The 25,313-nt window shown below is 48.2% G+C and overlaps 51 non-coding genes and 1 pseudogene across 51 annotated transcripts; all 52 read right to left on the reverse strand.

Moving 5' to 3' along the window:
• Positions 1 to 167: 167 nt before the first annotated feature.
• On the reverse strand, positions 168 to 286 carry LOC147970127 (5S ribosomal RNA). Its single transcript, XR_015605538.1, has one exon. It is a non-coding gene; the product is annotated as a 5S ribosomal RNA (ribosomal RNA).
• Positions 287 to 650: 364 nt separating this feature from the next.
• On the reverse strand, positions 651 to 769 carry LOC147970128 (5S ribosomal RNA). Its single transcript, XR_015605539.1, has one exon. It is a non-coding gene; the product is annotated as a 5S ribosomal RNA (ribosomal RNA).
• A 364-nt stretch (positions 770 to 1,133) lies between these two features.
• LOC147970129 (5S ribosomal RNA) lies at positions 1,134 to 1,252 on the reverse strand. Its single transcript, XR_015605540.1, has one exon. It is a non-coding gene; the product is annotated as a 5S ribosomal RNA (ribosomal RNA).
• A 364-nt stretch (positions 1,253 to 1,616) lies between these two features.
• On the reverse strand, positions 1,617 to 1,735 carry LOC147970130 (5S ribosomal RNA). Its single transcript, XR_015605541.1, has one exon. It is a non-coding gene; the product is annotated as a 5S ribosomal RNA (ribosomal RNA).
• Positions 1,736 to 2,099: 364 nt separating this feature from the next.
• LOC147970131 (5S ribosomal RNA) lies at positions 2,100 to 2,218 on the reverse strand. The gene has a single exon (XR_015605543.1). It is a non-coding gene; the product is annotated as a 5S ribosomal RNA (ribosomal RNA).
• A 364-nt stretch (positions 2,219 to 2,582) lies between these two features.
• On the reverse strand, positions 2,583 to 2,701 carry LOC147970132 (5S ribosomal RNA). Its single transcript, XR_015605544.1, has one exon. It is a non-coding gene; the product is annotated as a 5S ribosomal RNA (ribosomal RNA).
• Positions 2,702 to 3,064: 363 nt separating this feature from the next.
• LOC147970133 (5S ribosomal RNA) lies at positions 3,065 to 3,183 on the reverse strand. Its single transcript, XR_015605545.1, has one exon. It is a non-coding gene; the product is annotated as a 5S ribosomal RNA (ribosomal RNA).
• Positions 3,184 to 3,548: 365 nt separating this feature from the next.
• On the reverse strand, positions 3,549 to 3,667 carry LOC147970134 (5S ribosomal RNA). Its single transcript, XR_015605546.1, has one exon. It is a non-coding gene; the product is annotated as a 5S ribosomal RNA (ribosomal RNA).
• A 364-nt stretch (positions 3,668 to 4,031) lies between these two features.
• On the reverse strand, positions 4,032 to 4,150 carry LOC147970135 (5S ribosomal RNA). Its single transcript, XR_015605547.1, has one exon. It is a non-coding gene; the product is annotated as a 5S ribosomal RNA (ribosomal RNA).
• A 364-nt stretch (positions 4,151 to 4,514) lies between these two features.
• On the reverse strand, positions 4,515 to 4,633 carry LOC147970136 (5S ribosomal RNA). The gene has a single exon (XR_015605548.1). It is a non-coding gene; the product is annotated as a 5S ribosomal RNA (ribosomal RNA).
• Positions 4,634 to 4,997: 364 nt separating this feature from the next.
• LOC147970137 (5S ribosomal RNA) lies at positions 4,998 to 5,116 on the reverse strand. The gene has a single exon (XR_015605549.1). It is a non-coding gene; the product is annotated as a 5S ribosomal RNA (ribosomal RNA).
• A 364-nt stretch (positions 5,117 to 5,480) lies between these two features.
• Positions 5,481 to 5,599, reverse strand: LOC147970138 (5S ribosomal RNA). The gene has a single exon (XR_015605550.1). It is a non-coding gene; the product is annotated as a 5S ribosomal RNA (ribosomal RNA).
• Positions 5,600 to 5,963: 364 nt separating this feature from the next.
• On the reverse strand, positions 5,964 to 6,082 carry LOC147970139 (5S ribosomal RNA). Its single transcript, XR_015605551.1, has one exon. It is a non-coding gene; the product is annotated as a 5S ribosomal RNA (ribosomal RNA).
• A 364-nt stretch (positions 6,083 to 6,446) lies between these two features.
• On the reverse strand, positions 6,447 to 6,565 carry LOC147970140 (5S ribosomal RNA). Its single transcript, XR_015605552.1, has one exon. It is a non-coding gene; the product is annotated as a 5S ribosomal RNA (ribosomal RNA).
• A 364-nt stretch (positions 6,566 to 6,929) lies between these two features.
• On the reverse strand, positions 6,930 to 7,048 carry LOC147970141 (5S ribosomal RNA). Its single transcript, XR_015605554.1, has one exon. It is a non-coding gene; the product is annotated as a 5S ribosomal RNA (ribosomal RNA).
• A 364-nt stretch (positions 7,049 to 7,412) lies between these two features.
• On the reverse strand, positions 7,413 to 7,531 carry LOC147970142 (5S ribosomal RNA). The gene has a single exon (XR_015605555.1). It is a non-coding gene; the product is annotated as a 5S ribosomal RNA (ribosomal RNA).
• A 364-nt stretch (positions 7,532 to 7,895) lies between these two features.
• Positions 7,896 to 8,014, reverse strand: LOC147970143 (5S ribosomal RNA). Its single transcript, XR_015605556.1, has one exon. It is a non-coding gene; the product is annotated as a 5S ribosomal RNA (ribosomal RNA).
• A 364-nt stretch (positions 8,015 to 8,378) lies between these two features.
• On the reverse strand, positions 8,379 to 8,497 carry LOC147970144 (5S ribosomal RNA). The gene has a single exon (XR_015605557.1). It is a non-coding gene; the product is annotated as a 5S ribosomal RNA (ribosomal RNA).
• A 364-nt stretch (positions 8,498 to 8,861) lies between these two features.
• On the reverse strand, positions 8,862 to 8,980 carry LOC147970145 (5S ribosomal RNA). Its single transcript, XR_015605558.1, has one exon. It is a non-coding gene; the product is annotated as a 5S ribosomal RNA (ribosomal RNA).
• Positions 8,981 to 9,344: 364 nt separating this feature from the next.
• Positions 9,345 to 9,463, reverse strand: LOC147970146 (5S ribosomal RNA). The gene has a single exon (XR_015605559.1). It is a non-coding gene; the product is annotated as a 5S ribosomal RNA (ribosomal RNA).
• Positions 9,464 to 9,827: 364 nt separating this feature from the next.
• On the reverse strand, positions 9,828 to 9,946 carry LOC147970147 (5S ribosomal RNA). The gene has a single exon (XR_015605560.1). It is a non-coding gene; the product is annotated as a 5S ribosomal RNA (ribosomal RNA).
• A 364-nt stretch (positions 9,947 to 10,310) lies between these two features.
• Positions 10,311 to 10,429, reverse strand: LOC147970148 (5S ribosomal RNA). The gene has a single exon (XR_015605561.1). It is a non-coding gene; the product is annotated as a 5S ribosomal RNA (ribosomal RNA).
• A 364-nt stretch (positions 10,430 to 10,793) lies between these two features.
• Positions 10,794 to 10,900, reverse strand: LOC147970149 (5S ribosomal RNA; annotated as a pseudogene).
• Positions 10,901 to 11,264: 364 nt separating this feature from the next.
• LOC147970150 (5S ribosomal RNA) lies at positions 11,265 to 11,383 on the reverse strand. The gene has a single exon (XR_015605562.1). It is a non-coding gene; the product is annotated as a 5S ribosomal RNA (ribosomal RNA).
• Positions 11,384 to 11,747: 364 nt separating this feature from the next.
• Positions 11,748 to 11,866, reverse strand: LOC147970151 (5S ribosomal RNA). The gene has a single exon (XR_015605563.1). It is a non-coding gene; the product is annotated as a 5S ribosomal RNA (ribosomal RNA).
• Positions 11,867 to 12,230: 364 nt separating this feature from the next.
• On the reverse strand, positions 12,231 to 12,349 carry LOC147970152 (5S ribosomal RNA). Its single transcript, XR_015605565.1, has one exon. It is a non-coding gene; the product is annotated as a 5S ribosomal RNA (ribosomal RNA).
• Positions 12,350 to 12,713: 364 nt separating this feature from the next.
• LOC147970153 (5S ribosomal RNA) lies at positions 12,714 to 12,832 on the reverse strand. The gene has a single exon (XR_015605566.1). It is a non-coding gene; the product is annotated as a 5S ribosomal RNA (ribosomal RNA).
• Positions 12,833 to 13,458: 626 nt separating this feature from the next.
• On the reverse strand, positions 13,459 to 13,577 carry LOC147970154 (5S ribosomal RNA). The gene has a single exon (XR_015605567.1). It is a non-coding gene; the product is annotated as a 5S ribosomal RNA (ribosomal RNA).
• A 364-nt stretch (positions 13,578 to 13,941) lies between these two features.
• LOC147970155 (5S ribosomal RNA) lies at positions 13,942 to 14,060 on the reverse strand. Its single transcript, XR_015605568.1, has one exon. It is a non-coding gene; the product is annotated as a 5S ribosomal RNA (ribosomal RNA).
• A 364-nt stretch (positions 14,061 to 14,424) lies between these two features.
• On the reverse strand, positions 14,425 to 14,543 carry LOC147970156 (5S ribosomal RNA). Its single transcript, XR_015605569.1, has one exon. It is a non-coding gene; the product is annotated as a 5S ribosomal RNA (ribosomal RNA).
• A 364-nt stretch (positions 14,544 to 14,907) lies between these two features.
• On the reverse strand, positions 14,908 to 15,026 carry LOC147970157 (5S ribosomal RNA). Its single transcript, XR_015605570.1, has one exon. It is a non-coding gene; the product is annotated as a 5S ribosomal RNA (ribosomal RNA).
• A 364-nt stretch (positions 15,027 to 15,390) lies between these two features.
• Positions 15,391 to 15,509, reverse strand: LOC147970158 (5S ribosomal RNA). Its single transcript, XR_015605571.1, has one exon. It is a non-coding gene; the product is annotated as a 5S ribosomal RNA (ribosomal RNA).
• Positions 15,510 to 15,873: 364 nt separating this feature from the next.
• LOC147970159 (5S ribosomal RNA) lies at positions 15,874 to 15,992 on the reverse strand. Its single transcript, XR_015605572.1, has one exon. It is a non-coding gene; the product is annotated as a 5S ribosomal RNA (ribosomal RNA).
• Positions 15,993 to 16,356: 364 nt separating this feature from the next.
• On the reverse strand, positions 16,357 to 16,475 carry LOC147970160 (5S ribosomal RNA). Its single transcript, XR_015605573.1, has one exon. It is a non-coding gene; the product is annotated as a 5S ribosomal RNA (ribosomal RNA).
• A 364-nt stretch (positions 16,476 to 16,839) lies between these two features.
• LOC147970161 (5S ribosomal RNA) lies at positions 16,840 to 16,958 on the reverse strand. Its single transcript, XR_015605574.1, has one exon. It is a non-coding gene; the product is annotated as a 5S ribosomal RNA (ribosomal RNA).
• Positions 16,959 to 17,322: 364 nt separating this feature from the next.
• Positions 17,323 to 17,441, reverse strand: LOC147970162 (5S ribosomal RNA). Its single transcript, XR_015605576.1, has one exon. It is a non-coding gene; the product is annotated as a 5S ribosomal RNA (ribosomal RNA).
• Positions 17,442 to 17,805: 364 nt separating this feature from the next.
• LOC147970163 (5S ribosomal RNA) lies at positions 17,806 to 17,924 on the reverse strand. Its single transcript, XR_015605577.1, has one exon. It is a non-coding gene; the product is annotated as a 5S ribosomal RNA (ribosomal RNA).
• A 364-nt stretch (positions 17,925 to 18,288) lies between these two features.
• LOC147970164 (5S ribosomal RNA) lies at positions 18,289 to 18,407 on the reverse strand. Its single transcript, XR_015605578.1, has one exon. It is a non-coding gene; the product is annotated as a 5S ribosomal RNA (ribosomal RNA).
• A 364-nt stretch (positions 18,408 to 18,771) lies between these two features.
• Positions 18,772 to 18,890, reverse strand: LOC147970165 (5S ribosomal RNA). Its single transcript, XR_015605579.1, has one exon. It is a non-coding gene; the product is annotated as a 5S ribosomal RNA (ribosomal RNA).
• Positions 18,891 to 19,254: 364 nt separating this feature from the next.
• LOC147970166 (5S ribosomal RNA) lies at positions 19,255 to 19,373 on the reverse strand. The gene has a single exon (XR_015605580.1). It is a non-coding gene; the product is annotated as a 5S ribosomal RNA (ribosomal RNA).
• Positions 19,374 to 19,737: 364 nt separating this feature from the next.
• On the reverse strand, positions 19,738 to 19,856 carry LOC147970167 (5S ribosomal RNA). Its single transcript, XR_015605581.1, has one exon. It is a non-coding gene; the product is annotated as a 5S ribosomal RNA (ribosomal RNA).
• Positions 19,857 to 20,220: 364 nt separating this feature from the next.
• Positions 20,221 to 20,339, reverse strand: LOC147970168 (5S ribosomal RNA). Its single transcript, XR_015605582.1, has one exon. It is a non-coding gene; the product is annotated as a 5S ribosomal RNA (ribosomal RNA).
• Positions 20,340 to 20,703: 364 nt separating this feature from the next.
• Positions 20,704 to 20,822, reverse strand: LOC147970169 (5S ribosomal RNA). The gene has a single exon (XR_015605583.1). It is a non-coding gene; the product is annotated as a 5S ribosomal RNA (ribosomal RNA).
• Positions 20,823 to 21,186: 364 nt separating this feature from the next.
• Positions 21,187 to 21,305, reverse strand: LOC147970170 (5S ribosomal RNA). Its single transcript, XR_015605584.1, has one exon. It is a non-coding gene; the product is annotated as a 5S ribosomal RNA (ribosomal RNA).
• A 364-nt stretch (positions 21,306 to 21,669) lies between these two features.
• On the reverse strand, positions 21,670 to 21,788 carry LOC147970171 (5S ribosomal RNA). Its single transcript, XR_015605585.1, has one exon. It is a non-coding gene; the product is annotated as a 5S ribosomal RNA (ribosomal RNA).
• A 364-nt stretch (positions 21,789 to 22,152) lies between these two features.
• On the reverse strand, positions 22,153 to 22,271 carry LOC147970172 (5S ribosomal RNA). Its single transcript, XR_015605587.1, has one exon. It is a non-coding gene; the product is annotated as a 5S ribosomal RNA (ribosomal RNA).
• Positions 22,272 to 22,635: 364 nt separating this feature from the next.
• On the reverse strand, positions 22,636 to 22,754 carry LOC147970173 (5S ribosomal RNA). Its single transcript, XR_015605588.1, has one exon. It is a non-coding gene; the product is annotated as a 5S ribosomal RNA (ribosomal RNA).
• Positions 22,755 to 23,118: 364 nt separating this feature from the next.
• Positions 23,119 to 23,237, reverse strand: LOC147970174 (5S ribosomal RNA). The gene has a single exon (XR_015605589.1). It is a non-coding gene; the product is annotated as a 5S ribosomal RNA (ribosomal RNA).
• Positions 23,238 to 23,601: 364 nt separating this feature from the next.
• LOC147970175 (5S ribosomal RNA) lies at positions 23,602 to 23,720 on the reverse strand. Its single transcript, XR_015605590.1, has one exon. It is a non-coding gene; the product is annotated as a 5S ribosomal RNA (ribosomal RNA).
• Positions 23,721 to 24,084: 364 nt separating this feature from the next.
• Positions 24,085 to 24,203, reverse strand: LOC147970176 (5S ribosomal RNA). The gene has a single exon (XR_015605591.1). It is a non-coding gene; the product is annotated as a 5S ribosomal RNA (ribosomal RNA).
• A 364-nt stretch (positions 24,204 to 24,567) lies between these two features.
• LOC147970177 (5S ribosomal RNA) lies at positions 24,568 to 24,686 on the reverse strand. Its single transcript, XR_015605592.1, has one exon. It is a non-coding gene; the product is annotated as a 5S ribosomal RNA (ribosomal RNA).
• A 364-nt stretch (positions 24,687 to 25,050) lies between these two features.
• On the reverse strand, positions 25,051 to 25,169 carry LOC147970178 (5S ribosomal RNA). Its single transcript, XR_015605593.1, has one exon. It is a non-coding gene; the product is annotated as a 5S ribosomal RNA (ribosomal RNA).
• Between the last annotated feature and the right edge of the window lie 144 nt (positions 25,170 to 25,313).

Raw genomic sequence — 25,313 nt, forward strand, 5'->3', positions numbered from 1 at the left:
TACACCCCTTTCACAACGCGCTTTTCGCGCCCCAACTCTCCCTAGCCGCGTGACTAACGAGCTCCGAGCTAAAACATATCGCAAATGTCAAAAATATGATGACAGGCTTAATATATATCACGCACGTGCGTTCTGTTCCTCACGTACGTACAAAAATAATTAAAAAGGGAATGCAACACGAGGACTTCCCAGGAGGTCACCCATCCTAGTACTACTCTCGCCCAAGCACGCTTAACTTCGGAGTTCTGATGGGATCCGGTGCTTTAGTGCTGGTATGATCGCATCCGACATGTTACCCCCGGCTTCATCCCTTATGCTTCCCACTCCCACGTCCGCTGCAAAGACGGCTATACATTCTTACTACCATTACAACCGTCGCCTACTAATGGATAATGCCCTATACTACTTACTCTCTCGCTCAACTACGAAGACGAGTTTACCACTATTTCCACCCCTCCCTCTATACCGCAGCAACACGTATTTTACACCCCTTTCACAACGCGCTTTTCGCGCCCCAACTCTCCCTAGCCGCGTGACTAACGAGCTCCGAGCTAAAACATATCGCAAATGTCAAAAATATGATGACAGGCTTAATATATATCACGCACGTGCGTTCTGTTCCTCACGTACGTACAAAAATAATTAAAAAGGGAATGCAACACGAGGACTTCCCAGGAGGTCACCCATCCTAGTACTACTCTCGCCCAAGCACGCTTAACTTCGGAGTTCTGATGGGATCCGGTGCTTTAGTGCTGGTATGATCGCATCCGACATGTTACCCCCGGCTTCATCCCTTATGCTTCCCACTCCCACGTCCGCTGCAAAGACGGCTATACATTCTTACTACCATTACAACCGTCGCCTACTAATGGATAATGCCCTATACTACTTACTCTCTCGCTCAACTACGAAGACGAGTTTACCACTATTTCCACCCCTCCCTCTATACCGCAGCAACACGTATTTTACACCCCTTTCACAACGCGCTTTTCGCGCCCCAACTCTCCCTAGCCGCGTGACTAACGAGCTCCGAGCTAAAACATATCGCAAATGTCAAAAATATGATGACAGGCTTAATATATATCACGCACGTGCGTTCTGTTCCTCACGTACGTACAAAAATAATTAAAAAGGGAATGCAACACGAGGACTTCCCAGGAGGTCACCCATCCTAGTACTACTCTCGCCCAAGCACGCTTAACTTCGGAGTTCTGATGGGATCCGGTGCTTTAGTGCTGGTATGATCGCATCCGACATGTTACCCCCGGCTTCATCCCTTATGCTTCCCACTCCCACGTCCGCTGCAAAGACGGCTATACATTCTTACTACCATTACAACCGTCGCCTACTAATGGATAATGCCCTATACTACTTACTCTCTCGCTCAACTACGAAGACGAGTTTACCACTATTTCCACCCCTCCCTCTATACCGCAGCAACACGTATTTTACACCCCTTTCACAACGCGCTTTTCGCGCCCCAACTCTCCCTAGCCGCGTGACTAACGAGCTCCGAGCTAAAACATATCGCAAATGTCAAAAATATGATGACAGGCTTAATATATATCACGCACGTGCGTTCTGTTCCTCACGTACGTACAAAAATAATTAAAAAGGGAATGCAACACGAGGACTTCCCAGGAGGTCACCCATCCTAGTACTACTCTCGCCCAAGCACGCTTAACTTCGGAGTTCTGATGGGATCCGGTGCTTTAGTGCTGGTATGATCGCATCCGACATGTTACCCCCGGCTTCATCCCTTATGCTTCCCACTCCCACGTCCGCTGCAAAGACGGCTATACATTCTTACTACCATTACAACCGTCGCCTACTAATGGATAATGCCCTATACTACTTACTCTCTCGCTCAACTACGAAGACGAGTTTACCACTATTTCCACCCCTCCCTCTATACCGCAGCAACACGTATTTTACACCCCTTTCACAACGCGCTTTTCGCGCCCCAACTCTCCCTAGCCGCGTGACTAACGAGCTCCGAGCTAAAACATATCGCAAATGTCAAAAATATGATGACAGGCTTAATATATATCACGCACGTGCGTTCTGTTCCTCACGTACGTACAAAAATAATTAAAAAGGGAATGCAACACGAGGACTTCCCAGGAGGTCACCCATCCTAGTACTACTCTCGCCCAAGCACGCTTAACTTCGGAGTTCTGATGGGATCCGGTGCTTTAGTGCTGGTATGATCGCATCCGACATGTTACCCCCGGCTTCATCCCTTATGCTTCCCACTCCCACGTCCGCTGCAAAGACGGCTATACATTCTTACTACCATTACAACCGTCGCCTACTAATGGATAATGCCCTATACTACTTACTCTCTCGCTCAACTACGAAGACGAGTTTACCACTATTTCCACCCCTCCCTCTATACCGCAGCAACACGTATTTTACACCCCTTTCACAACGCGCTTTTCGCGCCCCAACTCTCCCTAGCCGCGTGACTAACGAGCTCCGAGCTAAAACATATCGCAAATGTCAAAAATATGATGACAGGCTTAATATATATCACGCACGTGCGTTCTGTTCCTCACGTACGTACAAAAATAATTAAAAAGGGAATGCAACACGAGGACTTCCCAGGAGGTCACCCATCCTAGTACTACTCTCGCCCAAGCACGCTTAACTTCGGAGTTCTGATGGGATCCGGTGCTTTAGTGCTGGTATGATCGCATCCGACATGTTACCCCCGGCTTCATCCCTTATGCTTCCCACTCCCACGTCCGCTGCAAAGACGGCTATACATTCTTACTACCATTACAACCGTCGCCTACTAATGGATAATGCCCTATACTACTTACTCTCTCGCTCAACTACGAAGACGAGTTTACCACTATTTCCACCCCTCCCTCTATACCGCAGCAACACGTATTTTACACCCCTTTCACAACGCGCTTTTCGCGCCCCAACTCTCCCTAGCCGCGTGACTAACGAGCTCCGAGCTAAAACATATCGCAAATGTCAAAAATATGATGACAGGCTTAATATATATCACGCACGTGCGTTCTGTTCCTCACGTACGTACAAAATAATTAAAAAGGGAATGCAACACGAGGACTTCCCAGGAGGTCACCCATCCTAGTACTACTCTCGCCCAAGCACGCTTAACTTCGGAGTTCTGATGGGATCCGGTGCTTTAGTGCTGGTATGATCGCATCCGACATGTTACCCCCGGCTTCATCCCTTATGCTTCCCACTCCCACGTCCGCTGCAAAGACGGCTATACATTCTTACTACCATTACAACCGTCGCCTACTAATGGATAATGCCCTATACTACTTACTCTCTCGCTCAACTACGAAGACGAGTTTACCAACTATTTCCACCCCTCCCTCTATACCGCAGCAACACGTATTTTACACCCCTTTCACAACGCGCTTTTCGCGCCCCAACTCTCCCTAGCCGCGTGACTAACGAGCTCCGAGCTAAAACATATCGCAAATGTCAAAAATATGATGACAGGCTTAATATATATCACGCACGTGCGTTCTGTTCCTCACGTACGTACAAAAATAATTAAAAAGGGAATGCAACACGAGGACTTCCCAGGAGGTCACCCATCCTAGTACTACTCTCGCCCAAGCACGCTTAACTTCGGAGTTCTGATGGGATCCGGTGCTTTAGTGCTGGTATGATCGCATCCGACATGTTACCCCCGGCTTCATCCCTTATGCTTCCCACTCCCACGTCCGCTGCAAAGACGGCTATACATTCTTACTACCATTACAACCGTCGCCTACTAATGGATAATGCCCTATACTACTTACTCTCTCGCTCAACTACGAAGACGAGTTTACCACTATTTCCACCCCTCCCTCTATACCGCAGCAACACGTATTTTACACCCCTTTCACAACGCGCTTTTCGCGCCCCAACTCTCCCTAGCCGCGTGACTAACGAGCTCCGAGCTAAAACATATCGCAAATGTCAAAAATATGATGACAGGCTTAATATATATCACGCACGTGCGTTCTGTTCCTCACGTACGTACAAAAATAATTAAAAAGGGAATGCAACACGAGGACTTCCCAGGAGGTCACCCATCCTAGTACTACTCTCGCCCAAGCACGCTTAACTTCGGAGTTCTGATGGGATCCGGTGCTTTAGTGCTGGTATGATCGCATCCGACATGTTACCCCCGGCTTCATCCCTTATGCTTCCCACTCCCACGTCCGCTGCAAAGACGGCTATACATTCTTACTACCATTACAACCGTCGCCTACTAATGGATAATGCCCTATACTACTTACTCTCTCGCTCAACTACGAAGACGAGTTTACCACTATTTCCACCCCTCCCTCTATACCGCAGCAACACGTATTTTACACCCCTTTCACAACGCGCTTTTCGCGCCCCAACTCTCCCTAGCCGCGTGACTAACGAGCTCCGAGCTAAAACATATCGCAAATGTCAAAAATATGATGACAGGCTTAATATATATCACGCACGTGCGTTCTGTTCCTCACGTACGTACAAAAATAATTAAAAAGGGAATGCAACACGAGGACTTCCCAGGAGGTCACCCATCCTAGTACTACTCTCGCCCAAGCACGCTTAACTTCGGAGTTCTGATGGGATCCGGTGCTTTAGTGCTGGTATGATCGCATCCGACATGTTACCCCCGGCTTCATCCCTTATGCTTCCCACTCCCACGTCCGCTGCAAAGACGGCTATACATTCTTACTACCATTACAACCGTCGCCTACTAATGGATAATGCCCTATACTACTTACTCTCTCGCTCAACTACGAAGACGAGTTTACCACTATTTCCACCCCTCCCTCTATACCGCAGCAACACGTATTTTACACCCCTTTCACAACGCGCTTTTCGCGCCCCAACTCTCCCTAGCCGCGTGACTAACGAGCTCCGAGCTAAAACATATCGCAAATGTCAAAAATATGATGACAGGCTTAATATATATCACGCACGTGCGTTCTGTTCCTCACGTACGTACAAAAATAATTAAAAAGGGAATGCAACACGAGGACTTCCCAGGAGGTCACCCATCCTAGTACTACTCTCGCCCAAGCACGCTTAACTTCGGAGTTCTGATGGGATCCGGTGCTTTAGTGCTGGTATGATCGCATCCGACATGTTACCCCCGGCTTCATCCCTTATGCTTCCCACTCCCACGTCCGCTGCAAAGACGGCTATACATTCTTACTACCATTACAACCGTCGCCTACTAATGGATAATGCCCTATACTACTTACTCTCTCGCTCAACTACGAAGACGAGTTTACCACTATTTCCACCCCTCCCTCTATACCGCAGCAACACGTATTTTACACCCCTTTCACAACGCGCTTTTCGCGCCCCAACTCTCCCTAGCCGCGTGACTAACGAGCTCCGAGCTAAAACATATCGCAAATGTCAAAAATATGATGACAGGCTTAATATATATCACGCACGTGCGTTCTGTTCCTCACGTACGTACAAAAATAATTAAAAAGGGAATGCAACACGAGGACTTCCCAGGAGGTCACCCATCCTAGTACTACTCTCGCCCAAGCACGCTTAACTTCGGAGTTCTGATGGGATCCGGTGCTTTAGTGCTGGTATGATCGCATCCGACATGTTACCCCCGGCTTCATCCCTTATGCTTCCCACTCCCACGTCCGCTGCAAAGACGGCTATACATTCTTACTACCATTACAACCGTCGCCTACTAATGGATAATGCCCTATACTACTTACTCTCTCGCTCAACTACGAAGACGAGTTTACCACTATTTCCACCCCTCCCTCTATACCGCAGCAACACGTATTTTACACCCCTTTCACAACGCGCTTTTCGCGCCCCAACTCTCCCTAGCCGCGTGACTAACGAGCTCCGAGCTAAAACATATCGCAAATGTCAAAAATATGATGACAGGCTTAATATATATCACGCACGTGCGTTCTGTTCCTCACGTACGTACAAAAATAATTAAAAAGGGAATGCAACACGAGGACTTCCCAGGAGGTCACCCATCCTAGTACTACTCTCGCCCAAGCACGCTTAACTTCGGAGTTCTGATGGGATCCGGTGCTTTAGTGCTGGTATGATCGCATCCGACATGTTACCCCCGGCTTCATCCCTTATGCTTCCCACTCCCACGTCCGCTGCAAAGACGGCTATACATTCTTACTACCATTACAACCGTCGCCTACTAATGGATAATGCCCTATACTACTTACTCTCTCGCTCAACTACGAAGACGAGTTTACCACTATTTCCACCCCTCCCTCTATACCGCAGCAACACGTATTTTACACCCCTTTCACAACGCGCTTTTCGCGCCCCAACTCTCCCTAGCCGCGTGACTAACGAGCTCCGAGCTAAAACATATCGCAAATGTCAAAAATATGATGACAGGCTTAATATATATCACGCACGTGCGTTCTGTTCCTCACGTACGTACAAAAATAATTAAAAAGGGAATGCAACACGAGGACTTCCCAGGAGGTCACCCATCCTAGTACTACTCTCGCCCAAGCACGCTTAACTTCGGAGTTCTGATGGGATCCGGTGCTTTAGTGCTGGTATGATCGCATCCGACATGTTACCCCCGGCTTCATCCCTTATGCTTCCCACTCCCACGTCCGCTGCAAAGACGGCTATACATTCTTACTACCATTACAACCGTCGCCTACTAATGGATAATGCCCTATACTACTTACTCTCTCGCTCAACTACGAAGACGAGTTTACCACTATTTCCACCCCTCCCTCTATACCGCAGCAACACGTATTTTACACCCCTTTCACAACGCGCTTTTCGCGCCCCAACTCTCCCTAGCCGCGTGACTAACGAGCTCCGAGCTAAAACATATCGCAAATGTCAAAAATATGATGACAGGCTTAATATATATCACGCACGTGCGTTCTGTTCCTCACGTACGTACAAAAATAATTAAAAAGGGAATGCAACACGAGGACTTCCCAGGAGGTCACCCATCCTAGTACTACTCTCGCCCAAGCACGCTTAACTTCGGAGTTCTGATGGGATCCGGTGCTTTAGTGCTGGTATGATCGCATCCGACATGTTACCCCCGGCTTCATCCCTTATGCTTCCCACTCCCACGTCCGCTGCAAAGACGGCTATACATTCTTACTACCATTACAACCGTCGCCTACTAATGGATAATGCCCTATACTACTTACTCTCTCGCTCAACTACGAAGACGAGTTTACCACTATTTCCACCCCTCCCTCTATACCGCAGCAACACGTATTTTACACCCCTTTCACAACGCGCTTTTCGCGCCCCAACTCTCCCTAGCCGCGTGACTAACGAGCTCCGAGCTAAAACATATCGCAAATGTCAAAAATATGATGACAGGCTTAATATATATCACGCACGTGCGTTCTGTTCCTCACGTACGTACAAAAATAATTAAAAAGGGAATGCAACACGAGGACTTCCCAGGAGGTCACCCATCCTAGTACTACTCTCGCCCAAGCACGCTTAACTTCGGAGTTCTGATGGGATCCGGTGCTTTAGTGCTGGTATGATCGCATCCGACATGTTACCCCCGGCTTCATCCCTTATGCTTCCCACTCCCACGTCCGCTGCAAAGACGGCTATACATTCTTACTACCATTACAACCATCGCCTACTAATGGATAATGCCCTATACTACTTACTCTCTCGCTCAACTACGAAGACGAGTTTACCACTATTTCCACCCCTCCCTCTATACCGCAGCAACACGTATTTTACACCCCTTTCACAACGCGCTTTTCGCGCCCCAACTCTCCCTAGCCGCGTGACTAACGAGCTCCGAGCTAAAACATATCGCAAATGTCAAAAATATGATGACAGGCTTAATATATATCACGCACGTGCGTTCTGTTCCTCACGTACGTACAAAAATAATTAAAAAGGGAATGCAACACGAGGACTTCCCAGGAGGTCACCCATCCTAGTACTACTCTCGCCCAAGCACGCTTAACTTCGGAGTTCTGATGGGATCCGGTGCTTTAGTGCTGGTATGATCGCATCCGACATGTTACCCCCGGCTTCATCCCTTATGCTTCCCACTCCCACGTCCGCTGCAAAGACGGCTATACATTCTTACTACCATTACAACCGTCGCCTACTAATGGATAATGCCCTATACTACTTACTCTCTCGCTCAACTACGAAGACGAGTTTACCACTATTTCCACCCCTCCCTCTATACCGCAGCAACACGTATTTTACACCCCTTTCACAACGCGCTTTTCGCGCCCCAACTCTCCCTAGCCGCGTGACTAACGAGCTCCGAGCTAAAACATATCGCAAATGTCAAAAATATGATGACAGGCTTAATATATATCACGCACGTGCGTTCTGTTCCTCACGTACGTACAAAAATAATTAAAAAGGGAATGCAACACGAGGACTTCCCAGGAGGTCACCCATCCTAGTACTACTCTCGCCCAAGCACGCTTAACTTCGGAGTTCTGATGGGATCCGGTGCTTTAGTGCTGGTATGATCGCATCCGACATGTTACCCCCGGCTTCATCCCTTATGCTTCCCACTCCCACGTCCGCTGCAAAGACGGCTATACATTCTTACTACCATTACAACCGTCGCCTACTAATGGATAATGCCCTATACTACTTACTCTCTCGCTCAACTACGAAGACGAGTTTACCACTATTTCCACCCCTCCCTCTATACCGCAGCAACACGTATTTTACACCCCTTTCACAACGCGCTTTTCGCGCCCCAACTCTCCCTAGCCGCGTGACTAACGAGCTCCGAGCTAAAACATATCGCAAATGTCAAAAATATGATGACAGGCTTAATATATATCACGCACGTGCGTTCTGTTCCTCACGTACGTACAAAAATAATTAAAAAGGGAATGCAACACGAGGACTTCCCAGGAGGTCACCCATCCTAGTACTACTCTCGCCCAAGCACGCTTAACTTCGGAGTTCTGATGGGATCCGGTGCTTTAGTGCTGGTATGATCGCATCCGACATGTTACCCCCGGCTTCATCCCTTATGCTTCCCACTCCCACGTCCGCTGCAAAGACGGCTATACATTCTTACTACCATTACAACCGTCGCCTACTAATGGATAATGCCCTATACTACTTACTCTCTCGCTCAACTACGAAGACGAGTTTACCACTATTTCCACCCCTCCCTCTATACCGCAGCAACACGTATTTTACACCCCTTTCACAACGCGCTTTTCGCGCCCCAACTCTCCCTAGCCGCGTGACTAACGAGCTCCGAGCTAAAACATATCGCAAATGTCAAAAATATGATGACAGGCTTAATATATATCACGCACGTGCGTTCTGTTCCTCACGTACGTACAAAAATAATTAAAAAGGGAATGCAACACGAGGACTTCCCAGGAGGTCACCCATCCTAGTACTACTCTCGCCCAAGCACGCTTAACTTCGGAGTTCTGATGGGATCCGGTGCTTTAGTGCTGGTATGATCGCATCCGACATGTTACCCCCGGCTTCATCCCTTATGCTTCCCACTCCCACGTCCGCTGCAAAGACGGCTATACATTCTTACTACCATTACAACCGTCGCCTACTAATGGATAATGCCCTATACTACTTACTCTCTCGCTCAACTACGAAGACGAGTTTACCACTATTTCCACCCCTCCCTCTATACCGCAGCAACACGTATTTTACACCCCTTTCACAACGCGCTTTTCGCGCCCCAACTCTCCCTAGCCGCGTGACTAACGAGCTCCGAGCTAAAACATATCGCAAATGTCAAAAATATGATGACAGGCTTAATATATATCACGCACGTGCGTTCTGTTCCTCACGTACGTACAAAAATAATTAAAAAGGGAATGCAACACGAGGACTTCCCAGGAGGTCACCCATCCTAGTACTACTCTCGCCCAAGCACGCTTAACTTCGGAGTTCTGATGGGATCCGGTGCTTTAGTGCTGGTATGATCGCATCCGACATGTTACCCCCGGCTTCATCCCTTATGCTTCCCACTCCCACGTCCGCTGCAAAGACGGCTATACATTCTTACTACCATTACAACCGTCGCCTACTAATGGATAATGCCCTATACTACTTACTCTCTCGCTCAACTACGAAGACGAGTTTACCACTATTTCCACCCCTCCCTCTATACCGCAGCAACACGTATTTTACACCCCTTTCACAACGCGCTTTTCGCGCCCCAACTCTCCCTAGCCGCGTGACTAACGAGCTCCGAGCTAAAACATATCGCAAATGTCAAAAATATGATGACAGGCTTAATATATATCACGCACGTGCGTTCTGTTCCTCACGTACGTACAAAAATAATTAAAAAGGGAATGCAACACGAGGACTTCCCAGGAGGTCACCCATCCTAGTACTACTCTCGCCCAAGCACGCTTAACTTCGGAGTTCTGATGGGATCCGGTGCTTTAGTGCTGGTATGATCGCATCCGACATGTTACCCCCGGCTTCATCCCTTATGCTTCCCACTCCCACGTCCGCTGCAAAGACGGCTATACATTCTTACTACCATTACAACCGTCGCCTACTAATGGATAATGCCCTATACTACTTACTCTCTCGCTCAACTACGAAGACGAGTTTACCACTATTTCCACCCCTCCCTCTATACCGCAGCAACACGTATTTTACACCCCTTTCACAACGCGCTTTTCGCGCCCCAACTCTCCCTAGCCGCGTGACTAACGAGCTCCGAGCTAAAACATATCGCAAATGTCAAAAATATGATGACAGGCTTAATATATATCACGCACGTGCGTTCTGTTCCTCACGTACGTACAAAAATAATTAAAAAGGGAATGCAACACGAGGACTTCCCATCCTAGTACTACTCTCGCCCAAGCACGCTTAACTTCGGAGTTCTGATGGGATCCGGTGCTTTAGTGCTGGTATGATCGCATCCGACATGTTACCCCCGGCTTCATCCCTTATGCTTCCCACTCCCACGTCCGCTGCAAAGACGGCTATACATTCTTACTACCATTACAACCGTCGCCTACTAATGGATAATGCCCTATACTACTTACTCTCTCGCTCAACTACGAAGACGAGTTTACCACTATTTCCACCCCTCCCTCTATACCGCAGCAACACGTATTTTACACCCCTTTCACAACGCGCTTTTCGCGCCCCAACTCTCCCTAGCCGCGTGACTAACGAGCTCCGAGCTAAAACATATCGCAAATGTCAAAAATATGATGACAGGCTTAATATATATCACGCACGTGCGTTCTGTTCCTCACGTACGTACAAAAATAATTAAAAAGGGAATGCAACACGAGGACTTCCCAGGAGGTCACCCATCCTAGTACTACTCTCGCCCAAGCACGCTTAACTTCGGAGTTCTGATGGGATCCGGTGCTTTAGTGCTGGTATGATCGCATCCGACATGTTACCCCCGGCTTCATCCCTTATGCTTCCCACTCCCACGTCCGCTGCAAAGACGGCTATACATTCTTACTACCATTACAACCGTCGCCTACTAATGGATAATGCCCTATACTACTTACTCTCTCGCTCAACTACGAAGACGAGTTTACCACTATTTCCACCCCTCCCTCTATACCGCAGCAACACGTATTTTACACCCCTTTCACAACGCGCTTTTCGCGCCCCAACTCTCCCTAGCCGCGTGACTAACGAGCTCCGAGCTAAAACATATCGCAAATGTCAAAAATATGATGACAGGCTTAATATATATCACGCACGTGCGTTCTGTTCCTCACGTACGTACAAAAATAATTAAAAAGGGAATGCAACACGAGGACTTCCCAGGAGGTCACCCATCCTAGTACTACTCTCGCCCAAGCACGCTTAACTTCGGAGTTCTGATGGGATCCGGTGCTTTAGTGCTGGTATGATCGCATCCGACATGTTACCCCCGGCTTCATCCCTTATGCTTCCCACTCCCACGTCCGCTGCAAAGACGGCTATACATTCTTACTACCATTACAACCGTCGCCTACTAATGGGTAATGCCCTATACTACTTACTCTCTCGCTCAACTACGAAGACGAGTTTACCACTATTTCCACCCCTCCCTCTATACCGCAGCAACACGTATTTTACACCCCTTTCACAACGCGCTTTTCGCGCCCCAACTCTCCCTAGCCGCGTGACTAACGAGCTCCGAGCTAAAACATATCGCAAATGTCAAAAATATGATGACAGGCTTAATATATATCACGCACGTGCGTTCTGTTCCTCACGTACGTACAAAAATAATTAAAAAGGGAATGCAACACGAGGACTTCCCAGGAGGTCACCCATCCTAGTACTACTCTCGCCCAAGCACGCTTAACTTCGGAGTTCTGATGGGATCCGGTGCTTTAGTGCTGGTATGATCGCATCCGACATGTTACCCCCGGCTTCATCCCTTATGCTTCCCACTCCCACGTCCGCTGCAAAGACGGCTATACATTCTTACTACCATTACAACCGTCGCCTACTAATGGATAATGCCCTATACTACTTACTCTCTCGCTCAACTACGAAGACGAGTTTACCACTATTTCCACCCCTCCCTCTATACCGCAGCAACACGTATTTTACACCCCTTTCACAACGCGCTTTTCGCGCCCCAACTCTCCCTAGCCGCGTGACTAACGAGCTCCGAGCTAAAACATATCGCAAATGTCAAAAATATGATGACAGGCTTAATATATATCACGCACGTGCGTTCTGTTCCTCACGTACGTACAAAAATAATTAAAAAGGGAATGCAACACGAGGACTTCCCAGGAGGTCACCCATCCTAGTACTACTCTCGCCCAAGCACGCTTAACTTCGGAGTTCTGATGGGATCCGGTGCTTTAGTGCTGGTATGATCGCATCCGACATGTTACCCCCGGCTTCATCCCTTATGCTTCCCACTCCCACGTCCGCTGCAAAGACGGCTATACATTCTTACTACCATTACAACCGTCGCCTACTAATGGATAATGCCCTATACTACTTACTCTCTCGCTCAACTACGAAGACGAGTTTACCACTATTTCCACCCCTCCCTCTATACCGCAGCAACACGTATTTTACACCCCTTTCACAACGCGCTTTTCGCGCCCCAACTCTCCCTAGCCGCGTGACTAACGAGCTCCGAGCTAAAACATATCGCAAATGTCAAAAATATGATGACAGGCTTAATATATATCACGCACGTGCGTTCTGTTCCTCACGTACGTACAAAAATAATTAAAAAGGATAATGCCCTATACTACTTACTCTCTCGCTCAACTACGAAGACGAGTTTACCACTATTTCCACCCCTCCCTCTATACCGCAGCAACACGTATTTTACACCCCTTTCACAACGCGCTTTTCGCGCCCCAACTCTCCCTAGCCGCGTGACTAACGAGCTCCGAGCTAAAACATATCGCAAATGTCAAAAATATGATGACAGGCTTAATATATATCACGCACGTGCGTTCTGTTCCTCACGTACGTACAAAAATAATTAAAAAGGGAATGCAACACGAGGACTTCCCAGGAGGTCACCCATCCTAGTACTACTCTCGCCCAAGCACGCTTAACTTCGGAGTTCTGATGGGATCCGGTGCTTTAGTGCTGGTATGATCGCATCCGACATGTTACCCCCGGCTTCATCCCTTATGCTTCCCACTCCCACGTCCGCTGCAAAGACGGCTATACATTCTTACTACCATTACAACCGTCGCCTACTAATGGATAATGCCCTATACTACTTACTCTCTCGCTCAACTACGAAGACGAGTTTACCACTATTTCCACCCCTCCCTCTATACCGCAGCAACACGTATTTTACACCCCTTTCACAACGCGCTTTTCGCGCCCCAACTCTCCCTAGCCGCGTGACTAACGAGCTCCGAGCTAAAACATATCGCAAATGTCAAAAATATGATGACAGGCTTAATATATATCACGCACGTGCGTTCTGTTCCTCACGTACGTACAAAAATAATTAAAAAGGGAATGCAACACGAGGACTTCCCAGGAGGTCACCCATCCTAGTACTACTCTCGCCCAAGCACGCTTAACTTCGGAGTTCTGATGGGATCCGGTGCTTTAGTGCTGGTATGATCGCATCCGACATGTTACCCCCGGCTTCATCCCTTATGCTTCCCACTCCCACGTCCGCTGCAAAGACGGCTATACATTCTTACTACCATTACAACCGTCGCCTACTAATGGATAATGCCCTATACTACTTACTCTCTCGCTCAACTACGAAGACGAGTTTACCACTATTTCCACCCCTCCCTCTATACCGCAGCAACACGTATTTTACACCCCTTTCACAACGCGCTTTTCGCGCCCCAACTCTCCCTAGCCGCGTGACTAACGAGCTCCGAGCTAAAACATATCGCAAATGTCAAAAATATGATGACAGGCTTAATATATATCACGCACGTGCGTTCTGTTCCTCACGTACGTACAAAAATAATTAAAAAGGGAATGCAACACGAGGACTTCCCAGGAGGTCACCCATCCTAGTACTACTCTCGCCCAAGCACGCTTAACTTCGGAGTTCTGATGGGATCCGGTGCTTTAGTGCTGGTATGATCGCATCCGACATGTTACCCCCGGCTTCATCCCTTATGCTTCCCACTCCCACGTCCGCTGCAAAGACGGCTATACATTCTTACTACCATTACAACCGTCGCCTACTAATGGATAATGCCCTATACTACTTACTCTCTCGCTCAACTACGAAGACGAGTTTACCACTATTTCCACCCCTCCCTCTATACCGCAGCAACACGTATTTTACACCCCTTTCACAACGCGCTTTTCGCGCCCCAACTCTCCCTAGCCGCGTGACTAACGAGCTCCGAGCTAAAACATATCGCAAATGTCAAAAATATGATGACAGGCTTAATATATATCACGCACGTGCGTTCTGTTCCTCACGTACGTACAAAAATAATTAAAAAGGGAATGCAACACGAGGACTTCCCAGGAGGTCACCCATCCTAGTACTACTCTCGCCCAAGCACGCTTAACTTCGGAGTTCTGATGGGATCCGGTGCTTTAGTGCTGGTATGATCGCATCCGACATGTTACCCCCGGCTTCATCCCTTATGCTTCCCACTCCCACGTCCGCTGCAAAGACGGCTATACATTCTTACTACCATTACAACCGTCGCCTACTAATGGATAATGCCCTATACTACTTACTCTCTCGCTCAACTACGAAGACGAGTTTACCACTATTTCCACCCCTCCCTCTATACCGCAGCAACACGTATTTTACACCCCTTTCACAACGCGCTTTTCGCGCCCCAACTCTCCCTAGCCGCGTGACTAACGAGCTCCGAGCTAAAACATATCGCAAATGTCAAAAATATGATGACAGGCTTAATATATATCACGCACGTGCGTTCTGTTCCTCACGTACGTACAAAAATAATTAAAAAGGGAATGCAACACGAGGACTTCCCAGGAGGTCACCCATCCTAGTACTACTCTCGCCCAAGCACGCTTAACTTCGGAGTTCTGATGGGATCCGGTGCTTTAGTGCTGGTATGATCGCATCCGACATGTTACCCCCGGCTTCATCCCTTATGCTTCCCACTCCCACGTCCGCTGCAAAGACGGCTATACATTCTTACTACCATTACAACCGTCGCCTACTAATGGATAATGCCCTATACTACTTACTCTCTCGCTCAACTACGAAGACGAGTTTACCACTATTTCCACCCCTCCCTCTATACCGCAGCAACACGTATTTTACACCCCTTTCACAACGCGCTTTTCGCGCCCCAACTCTCCCTAGCCGCGTGACTAACGAGCTCCGAGCTAAAACATATCGCAAATGTCAAAAATATGATGACAGGCTTAATATATATCACGCACGTGCGTTCTGTTCCTCACGTACGTACAAAAATAATTAAAAAGGGAATGCAACACGAGGACTTCCCAGGAGGTCACCCATCCTAGTACTACTCTCGCCCAAGCACGCTTAACTTCGGAGTTCTGATGGGATCCGGTGCTTTAGTGCTGGTATGATCGCATCCGACATGTTACCCCCGGCTTCATCCCTTATGCTTCCCACTCCCACGTCCGCTGCAAAGACGGCTATACATTCTTACTACCATTACAACCGTCGCCTACTAATGGATAATGCCCTATACTACTTACTCTCTCGCTCAACTACGAAGACGAGTTTACCACTATTTCCACCCCTCCCTCTATACCGCAGCAACACGTATTTTACACCCCTTTCACAACGCGCTTTTCGCGCCCCAACTCTCCCTAGCCGCGTGACTAACGAGCTCCGAGCTAAAACATATCGCAAATGTCAAAAATATGATGACAGGCTTAATATATATCACGCACGTGCGTTCTGTTCCTCACGTACGTACAAAAATAATTAAAAAGGGAATGCAACACGAGGACTTCCCAGGAGGTCACCCATCCTAGTACTACTCTCGCCCAAGCACGCTTAACTTCGGAGTTCTGATGGGATCCGGTGCTTTAGTGCTGGTATGATCGCATCCGACATGTTACCCCCGGCTTCATCCCTTATGCTTCCCACTCCCACGTCCGCTGCAAAGACGGCTATACATTCTTACTACCATTACAACCGTCGCCTACTAATGGATAATGCCCTATACTACTTACTCTCTCGCTCAACTACGAAGACGAGTTTACCACTATTTCCACCCCTCCCTCTATACCGCAGCAACACGTATTTTACACCCCTTTCACAACGCGCTTTTCGCGCCCCAACTCTCCCTAGCCGCGTGACTAACGAGCTCCGAGCTAAAACATATCGCAAATGTCAAAAATATGATGACAGGCTTAATATATATCACGCACGTGCGTTCTGTTCCTCACGTACGTACAAAAATAATTAAAAAGGGAATGCAACACGAGGACTTCCCAGGAGGTCACCCATCCTAGTACTACTCTCGCCCAAGCACGCTTAACTTCGGAGTTCTGATGGGATCCGGTGCTTTAGTGCTGGTATGATCGCATCCGACATGTTACCCCCGGCTTCATCCCTTATGCTTCCCACTCCCACGTCCGCTGCAAAGACGGCTATACATTCTTACTACCATTACAACCGTCGCCTACTAATGGATAATGCCCTATACTACTTACTCTCTCGCTCAACTACGAAGACGAGTTTACCACTATTTCCACCCCTCCCTCTATACCGCAGCAACACGTATTTTACACCCCTTTCACAACGCGCTTTTCGCGCCCCAACTCTCCCTAGCCGCGTGACTAACGAGCTCCGAGCTAAAACATATCGCAAATGTCAAAAATATGATGACAGGCTTAATATATATCACGCACGTGCGTTCTGTTCCTCACGTACGTACAAAAATAATTAAAAAGGGAATGCAACACGAGGACTTCCCAGGAGGTCACCCATCCTAGTACTACTCTCGCCCAAGCACGCTTAACTTCGGAGTTCTGATGGGATCCGGTGCTTTAGTGCTGGTATGATCGCATCCGACATGTTACCCCCGGCTTCATCCCTTATGCTTCCCACTCCCACGTCCGCTGCAAAGACGGCTATACATTCTTACTACCATTACAACCGTCGCCTACTAATGGATAATGCCCTATACTACTTACTCTCTCGCTCAACTACGAAGACGAGTTTACCACTATTTCCACCCCTCCCTCTATACCGCAGCAACACGTATTTTACACCCCTTTCACAACGCGCTTTTCGCGCCCCAACTCTCCCTAGCCGCGTGACTAACGAGCTCCGAGCTAAAACATATCGCAAATGTCAAAAATATGATGACAGGCTTAATATATATCACGCACGTGCGTTCTGTTCCTCACGTACGTACAAAAATAATTAAAAAGGGAATGCAACACGAGGACTTCCCAGGAGGTCACCCATCCTAGTACTACTCTCGCCCAAGCACGCTTAACTTCGGAGTTCTGATGGGATCCGGTGCTTTAGTGCTGGTATGATCGCATCCGACATGTTACCCCCGGCTTCATCCCTTATGCTTCCCACTCCCACGTCCGCTGCAAAGACGGCTATACATTCTTACTACCATTACAACCGTCGCCTACTAATGGATAATGCCCTATACTACTTACTCTCTCGCTCAACTACGAAGACGAGTTTACCACTATTTCCACCCCTCCCTCTATACCGCAGCAACACGTATTTTACACCCCTTTCACAACGCGCTTTTCGCGCCCCAACTCTCCCTAGCCGCGTGACTAACGAGCTCCGAGCTAAAACATATCGCAAATGTCAAAAATATGATGACAGGCTTAATATATATCACGCACGTGCGTTCTGTTCCTCACGTACGTACAAAAATAATTAAAAAGGGAATGCAACACGAGGACTTCCCAGGAGGTCACCCATCCTAGTACTACTCTCGCCCAAGCACGCTTAACTTCGGAGTTCTGATGGGATCCGGTGCTTTAGTGCTGGTATGATCGCATCCGACATGTTACCCCCGGCTTCATCCCTTATGCTTCCCACTCCCACGTCCGCTGCAAAGACGGCTATACATTCTTACTACCATTACAACCGTCGCCTACTAATGGATAATGCCCTATACTACTTACTCTCTCGCTCAACTACGAAGACGAGTTTACCACTATTTCCACCCCTCCCTCTATACCGCAGCAACACGTATTTTACACCCCTTTCACAACGCGCTTTTCGCGCCCCAACTCTCCCTAGCCGCGTGACTAACGAGCTCCGAGCTAAAACATATCGCAAATGTCAAAAATATGATGACAGGCTTAATATATATCACGCACGTGCGTTCTGTTCCTCACGTACGTACAAAAATAATTAAAAAGGGAATGCAACACGAGGACTTCCCAGGAGGTCACCCATCCTAGTACTACTCTCGCCCAAGCACGCTTAACTTCGGAGTTCTGATGGGATCCGGTGCTTTAGTGCTGGTATGATCGCATCCGACATGTTACCCCCGGCTTCATCCCTTATGCTTCCCACTCCCACGTCCGCTGCAAAGACGGCTATACATTCTTACTACCATTACAACCGTCGCCTACTAATGGATAATGCCCTATACTACTTACTCTCTCGCTCAACTACGAAGACGAGTTTACCACTATTTCCACCCCTCCCTCTATACCGCAGCAACACGTATTTTACACCCCTTTCACAACGCGCTTTTCGCGCCCCAACTCTCCCTAGCCGCGTGACTAACGAGCTCCGAGCTAAAACATATCGCAAATGTCAAAAATATGATGACAGGCTTAATATATATCACGCACGTGCGTTCTGTTCCTCACGTACGTACAAAAATAATTAAAAAGGGAATGCAACACGAGGACTTCCCAGGAGGTCACCCATCCTAGTACTACTCTCGCCCAAGCACGCTTAACTTCGGAGTTCTGATGGGATCCGGTGCTTTAGTGCTGGTATGATCGCATCCGACATGTTACCCCCGGCTTCATCCCTTATGCTTCCCACTCCCACGTCCGCTGCAAAGACGGCTATACATTCTTACTACCATTACAACCGTCGCCTACTAATGGATAATGCCCTATACTACTTACTCTCTCGCTCAACTACGAAGACGAGTTTACCACTATTTCCACCCCTCCCTCTATACCGCAGCAACACGTATTTTACACCCCTTTCACAACGCGCTTTTCGCGCCCCAACTCTCCCTAGCCGCGTGACTAACGAGCTCCGAGCTAAAACATATCGCAAATGTCAAAAATATGATGACAGGCTTAATATATATCACGCACGTGCGTTCTGTTCCTCACGTACGTACAAAAATAATTAAAAAGGGAATGCAACACGAGGACTTCCCAGGAGGTCACCCATCCTAGTACTACTCTCGCCCAAGCACGCTTAACTTCGGAGTTCTGATGGGATCCGGTGCTTTAGTGCTGGTATGATCGCATCCGACATGTTACCCCCGGCTTCATCCCTTATGCTTCCCACTCCCACGTCCGCTGCAAAGACGGCTATACATTCTTACTACCATTACAACCGTCGCCTACTAATGGATAATGCCCTATACTACTTACTCTCTCGCTCAACTACGAAGACGAGTTTACCACTATTTCCACCCCTCCCTCTATACCGCAGCAACACGTATTTTACACCCCTTTCACAACGCGCTTTTCGCGCCCCAACTCTCCCTAGCCGCGTGACTAACGAGCTCCGAGCTAAAACATATCGCAAATGTCAAAAATATGATGACAGGCTTAATATATATCACGCACGTGCGTTCTGTTCCTCACGTACGTACAAAAATAATTAAAAAGGGAATGCAACACGAGGACTTCCCAGGAGGTCACCCATCCTAGTACTACTCTCGCCCAAGCACGCTTAACTTCGGAGTTCTGATGGGATCCGGTGCTTTAGTGCTGGTATGATCGCATCCGACATGTTACCCCCGGCTTCATCCCTTATGCTTCCCACTCCCACGTCCGCTGCAAAGACGGCTATACATTCTTACTACCATTACAACCGTCGCCTACTAATGGATAATGCCCTATACTACTTACTCTCTCGCTCAACTACGAAGACGAGTTTACCACTATTTCCACCCCTCCCTCTATACCGCAGCAACACGTATTTTACACCCCTTTCACAACGCGCTTTTCGCGCCCCAACTCTCCCTAGCCGCGTGACTAACGAGCTCCGAGCTAAAACATATCGCAAATGTCAAAAATATGATGACAGGCTTAATATATATCACGCACGTGCGTTCTGTTCCTCACGTACGTACAAAAATAATTAAAAAGGGAATGCAACACGAGGACTTCCCAGGAGGTCACCCATCCTAGTACTACTCTCGCCCAAGCACGCTTAACTTCGGAGTTCTGATGGGATCCGGTGCTTTAGTGCTGGTATGATCGCATCCGACATGTTACCCCCGGCTTCATCCCTTATGCTTCCCACTCCCACGTCCGCTGCAAAGACGGCTATACATTCTTACTACCATTACAACCGTCGCCTACTAATGGATAATGCCCTATACTACTTACTCTCTCGCTCAACTACGAAGACGAGTTTACCACTATTTCCACCCCTCCCTCTATACCGCAGCAACACGTATTTTACACCCCTTTCACAACGCGCTTTTCGCGCCCCAACTCTCCCTAGCCGCGTGACTAACGAGCTCCGAGCTAAAACATATCGCAAATGTCAAAAATATGATGACAGGCTTAATATATATCACGCACGTGCGTTCTGTTCCTCACGTACGTACAAAAATAATTAAAAAGGGAATGCAACACGAGGACTTCCCAGGAGGTCACCCATCCTAGTACTACTCTCGCCCAAGCACGCTTAACTTCGGAGTTCTGATGGGATCCGGTGCTTTAGTGCTGGTATGATCGCATCCGACATGTTACCCCCGGCTTCATCCCTTATGCTTCCCACTCCCACGTCCGCTGCAAAGACGGCTATACATTCTTACTACCATTACAACCGTCGCCTACTAATGGATAATGCCCTATACTACTTACTCTCTCGCTCAACTACGAAGACGAGTTTACCACTATTTCCACCCCTCCCTCTATACCGCAGCAACACGTATTTTACACCCCTTTCACAACGCGCTTTTCGCGCCCCAACTCTCCCTAGCCGCGTGACTAACGAGCTCCGAGCTAAAACATATCGCAAATGTCAAAAATATGATGACAGGCTTAATATATATCACGCACGTGCGTTCTGTTCCTCACGTACGTACAAAAATAATTAAAAAGGGAATGCAACACGAGGACTTCCCAGGAGGTCACCCATCCTAGTACTACTCTCGCCCAAGCACGCTTAACTTCGGAGTTCTGATGGGATCCGGTGCTTTAGTGCTGGTATGATCGCATCCGACATGTTACCCCCGGCTTCATCCCTTATGCTTCCCACTCCCACGTCCGCTGCAAAGACGGCTATACATTCTTACTACCATTACAACCGTCGCCTACTAATGGATAATGCCCTATACTACTTACTCTCTCGCTCAACTACGAAGACGAGTTTACCACTATTTCCACCCCTCCCTCTATACCGCAGCAACACGTATTTTACACCCCTTTCACAACGCGCTTTTCGCGCCCCAACTCTCCCTAGCCGCGTGACTAACGAGCTCCGAGCTAAAACATATCGCAAATGTCAAAAATATGATGACAGGCTTAATATATATCACGCACGTGCGTTCTGTTCCTCACGTACGTACAAAAATAATTAAAAAGGGAATGCAACACGAGGACTTCCCAGGAGGTCACCCATCCTAGTACTACTCTCGCCCAAGCACGCTTAACTTCGGAGTTCTGATGGGATCCGGTGCTTTAGTGCTGGTATGATCGCATCCGACATGTTACCCCCGGCTTCATCCCTTATGCTTCCCACTCCCACGTCCGCTGCAAAGACGGCTATACATTCTTACTACCATTACAACCGTCGCCTACTAATGGATAATGCCCTATACTACTTACTCTCTCGCTCAACTACGAAGACGAGTTTACCACTATTTCCACCCCTCCCTCTATACCGCAGCAACACGTATTTTACACCCCTTTCACAACGCGCTTTTCGCGCCCCAACTCTCCCTAGCCGCGTGACTAACGAGCTCCGAGCTAAAACATATCGCAAATGTCAAAAATATGATGACAGGCTTAATATATATCACGCACGTGCGTTCTGTTCCTCACGTACGTACAAAAATAATTAAAAAGGGAATGCAACACGAGGACTTCCCAGGAGGTCACCCATCCTAGTACTACTCTCGCCCAAGCACGCTTAACTTCGGAGTTCTGATGGGATCCGGTGCTTTAGTGCTGGTATGATCGCATCCGACATGTTACCCCCGGCTTCATCCCTTATGCTTCCCACTCCCACGTCCGCTGCAAAGACGGCTATACATTCTTACTACCATTACAACCGTCGCCTACTAATGGATAATGCCCTATACTACTTACTCTCTCGCTCAACTACGAAGACGAGTTTACCACTATTTCCACCCCTCCCTCTATACCGCAGCAACACGTATTTTACACCCCTTTCACAACGCGCTTTTCGCGCCCCAACTCTCCCTAGCCGCGTGACTAACGAGCTCCGAGCTAAAACATATCGCAAATGTCAAAAATATGATGACAGGCTTAATATATATCACGCACGTGCGTTCTGTTCCTCACGTACGTACAAAAATAATTAAAAAGGGAATGCAACACGAGGACTTCCCAGGAGGTCACCCATCCTAGTACTACTCTCGCCCAAGCACGCTTAACTTCGGAGTTCTGATGGGATCCGGTGCTTTAGTGCTGGTATGATCGCATCCGACATGTTACCCCCGGCTTCATCCCTTATGCTTCCCACTCCCACGTCCGCTGCAAAGACGGCTATACATTCTTACTACCATTACAACCGTCGCCTACTAATGGATAATGCCCTATACTACTTACTCTCTCGCTCAACTACGAAGACGAGTTTACCACTATTTCCACCCCTCCCTCTATACCGCAGCAACACGTATTTTACACCCCTTTCACAACGCGCTTTTCGCGCCCCAACTCTCCCTAGCCGCGTGACTAACGAGCTCCGAGCTAAAACATATCGCAAATGTCAAAAATATGATGACAGGCTTAATATATATCACGCACGTGCGTTCTGTTCCTCACGTACGTACAAAAATAATTAAAAAGGGAATGCAACACGAGGACTTCCCAGGAGGTCACCCATCCTAGTACTACTCTCGCCCAAGCACGCTTAACTTCGGAGTTCTGATGGGATCCGGTGCTTTAGTGCTGGTATGATCGCATCCGACATGTTACCCCCGGCTTCATCCCTTATGCTTCCCACTCCCACGTCCGCTGCAAAGACGGCTATACATTCTTACTACCATTACAACCGTCGCCTACTAATGGATAATGCCCTATACTACTTACTCTCTCGCTCAACTACGAAGACGAGTTTACCACTATTTCCACCCCTCCCTCTATACCGCAGCAACACGTATTTTACACCCCTTTCACAACGCGCTTTTCGCGCCCCAACTCTCCCTAGCCGCGTGACTAACGAGCTCCGAGCTAAAACATATCGCAAATGTCAAAAATATGATGACAGGCTTAATATATATCACGCACGTGCGTTCTGTTCCTCACGTACGTACAAAAATAATTAAAAAGGGAATGCAACACGAGGACTTCCCAGGAGGTCACCCATCCTAGTACTACTCTCGCCCAAGCACGCTTAACTTCGGAGTTCTGATGGGATCCGGTGCTTTAGTGCTGGTATGATCGCATCCGACATGTTACCCCCGGCTTCATCCCTTATGCTTCCCACTCCCACGTCCGCTGCAAAGACGGCTATACATTCTTACTACCATTACAACCGTCGCCTACTAATGGATAATGCCCTATACTACTTACTCTCTCGCTCAACTACGAAGACGAGTTTACCACTATTTCCACCCCTCCCTCTATACCGCAGCAACACGTATTTTACACCCCTTTCACAACGCGCTTTTCGCGCCCCAACTCTCCCTAGCCGCGTGACTAACGAGCTCCGAGCTAAAACATATCGCAAATGTCAAAAATATGATGACAGGCTTAATATATATCACGCACGTGCGTTCTGTTCCTCACGTACGTACAAAAATAATTAAAAAGGGAATGCAACACGAGGACTTCCCAGGAGGTCACCCATCCTAGTACTACTCTCGCCCAAGCACGCTTAACTTCGGAGTTCTGATGGGATCCGGTGCTTTAGTGCTGGTATGATCGCATCCGACATGTTACCCCCGGCTTCATCCCTTATGCTTCCCACTCCCACGTCCGCTGCAAAGACGGCTATACATTCTTACTACCATTACAACCGTCGCCTACTAATGGATAATGCCCTATACTACTTACTCTCTCGCTCAACTACGAAGACGAGTTTACCACTATTTCCACCCCTCCCTCTATACCGCAGCAACACGTATTTTACACCCCTTTCACAACGCGCTTTTCGCGCCCCAACTCTCCCTAGCCGCGTGACTAACGAGCTCCGAGCTAAAACATATCGCAAATGTCAAAAATATGATGACAGGCTTAATATATATCACGCACGTGCGTTCTGTTCCTCACGTACGTACAAAAATAATTAAAAAGGGAATGCAACACGAGGACTTCCCAGGAGGTCACCCATCCTAGTACTACTCTCGCCCAAGCACGCTTAACTTCGGAGTTCTGATGGGATCCGGTGCTTTAGTGCTGGTATGATCGCATCCGACATGTTACCCCCGGCTTCATCCCTTATGCTTCCCACTCCCACGTCCGCTGCAAAGACGGCTATACATTCTTACTACCATTACAACCGTCGCCTACTAATGGATAATGCCCTATACTACTTACTCTCTCGCTCAACTACGAAG

Source organism: Triticum urartu, chromosome 5A, assembly GCF_056163025.1.
Source record: "Triticum urartu cultivar PI428250 chromosome 5A, HENAU_Tu73, whole genome shotgun sequence".
Lineage (NCBI taxonomy): Eukaryota > Viridiplantae > Streptophyta > Magnoliopsida > Poales > Poaceae > Triticum > Triticum urartu.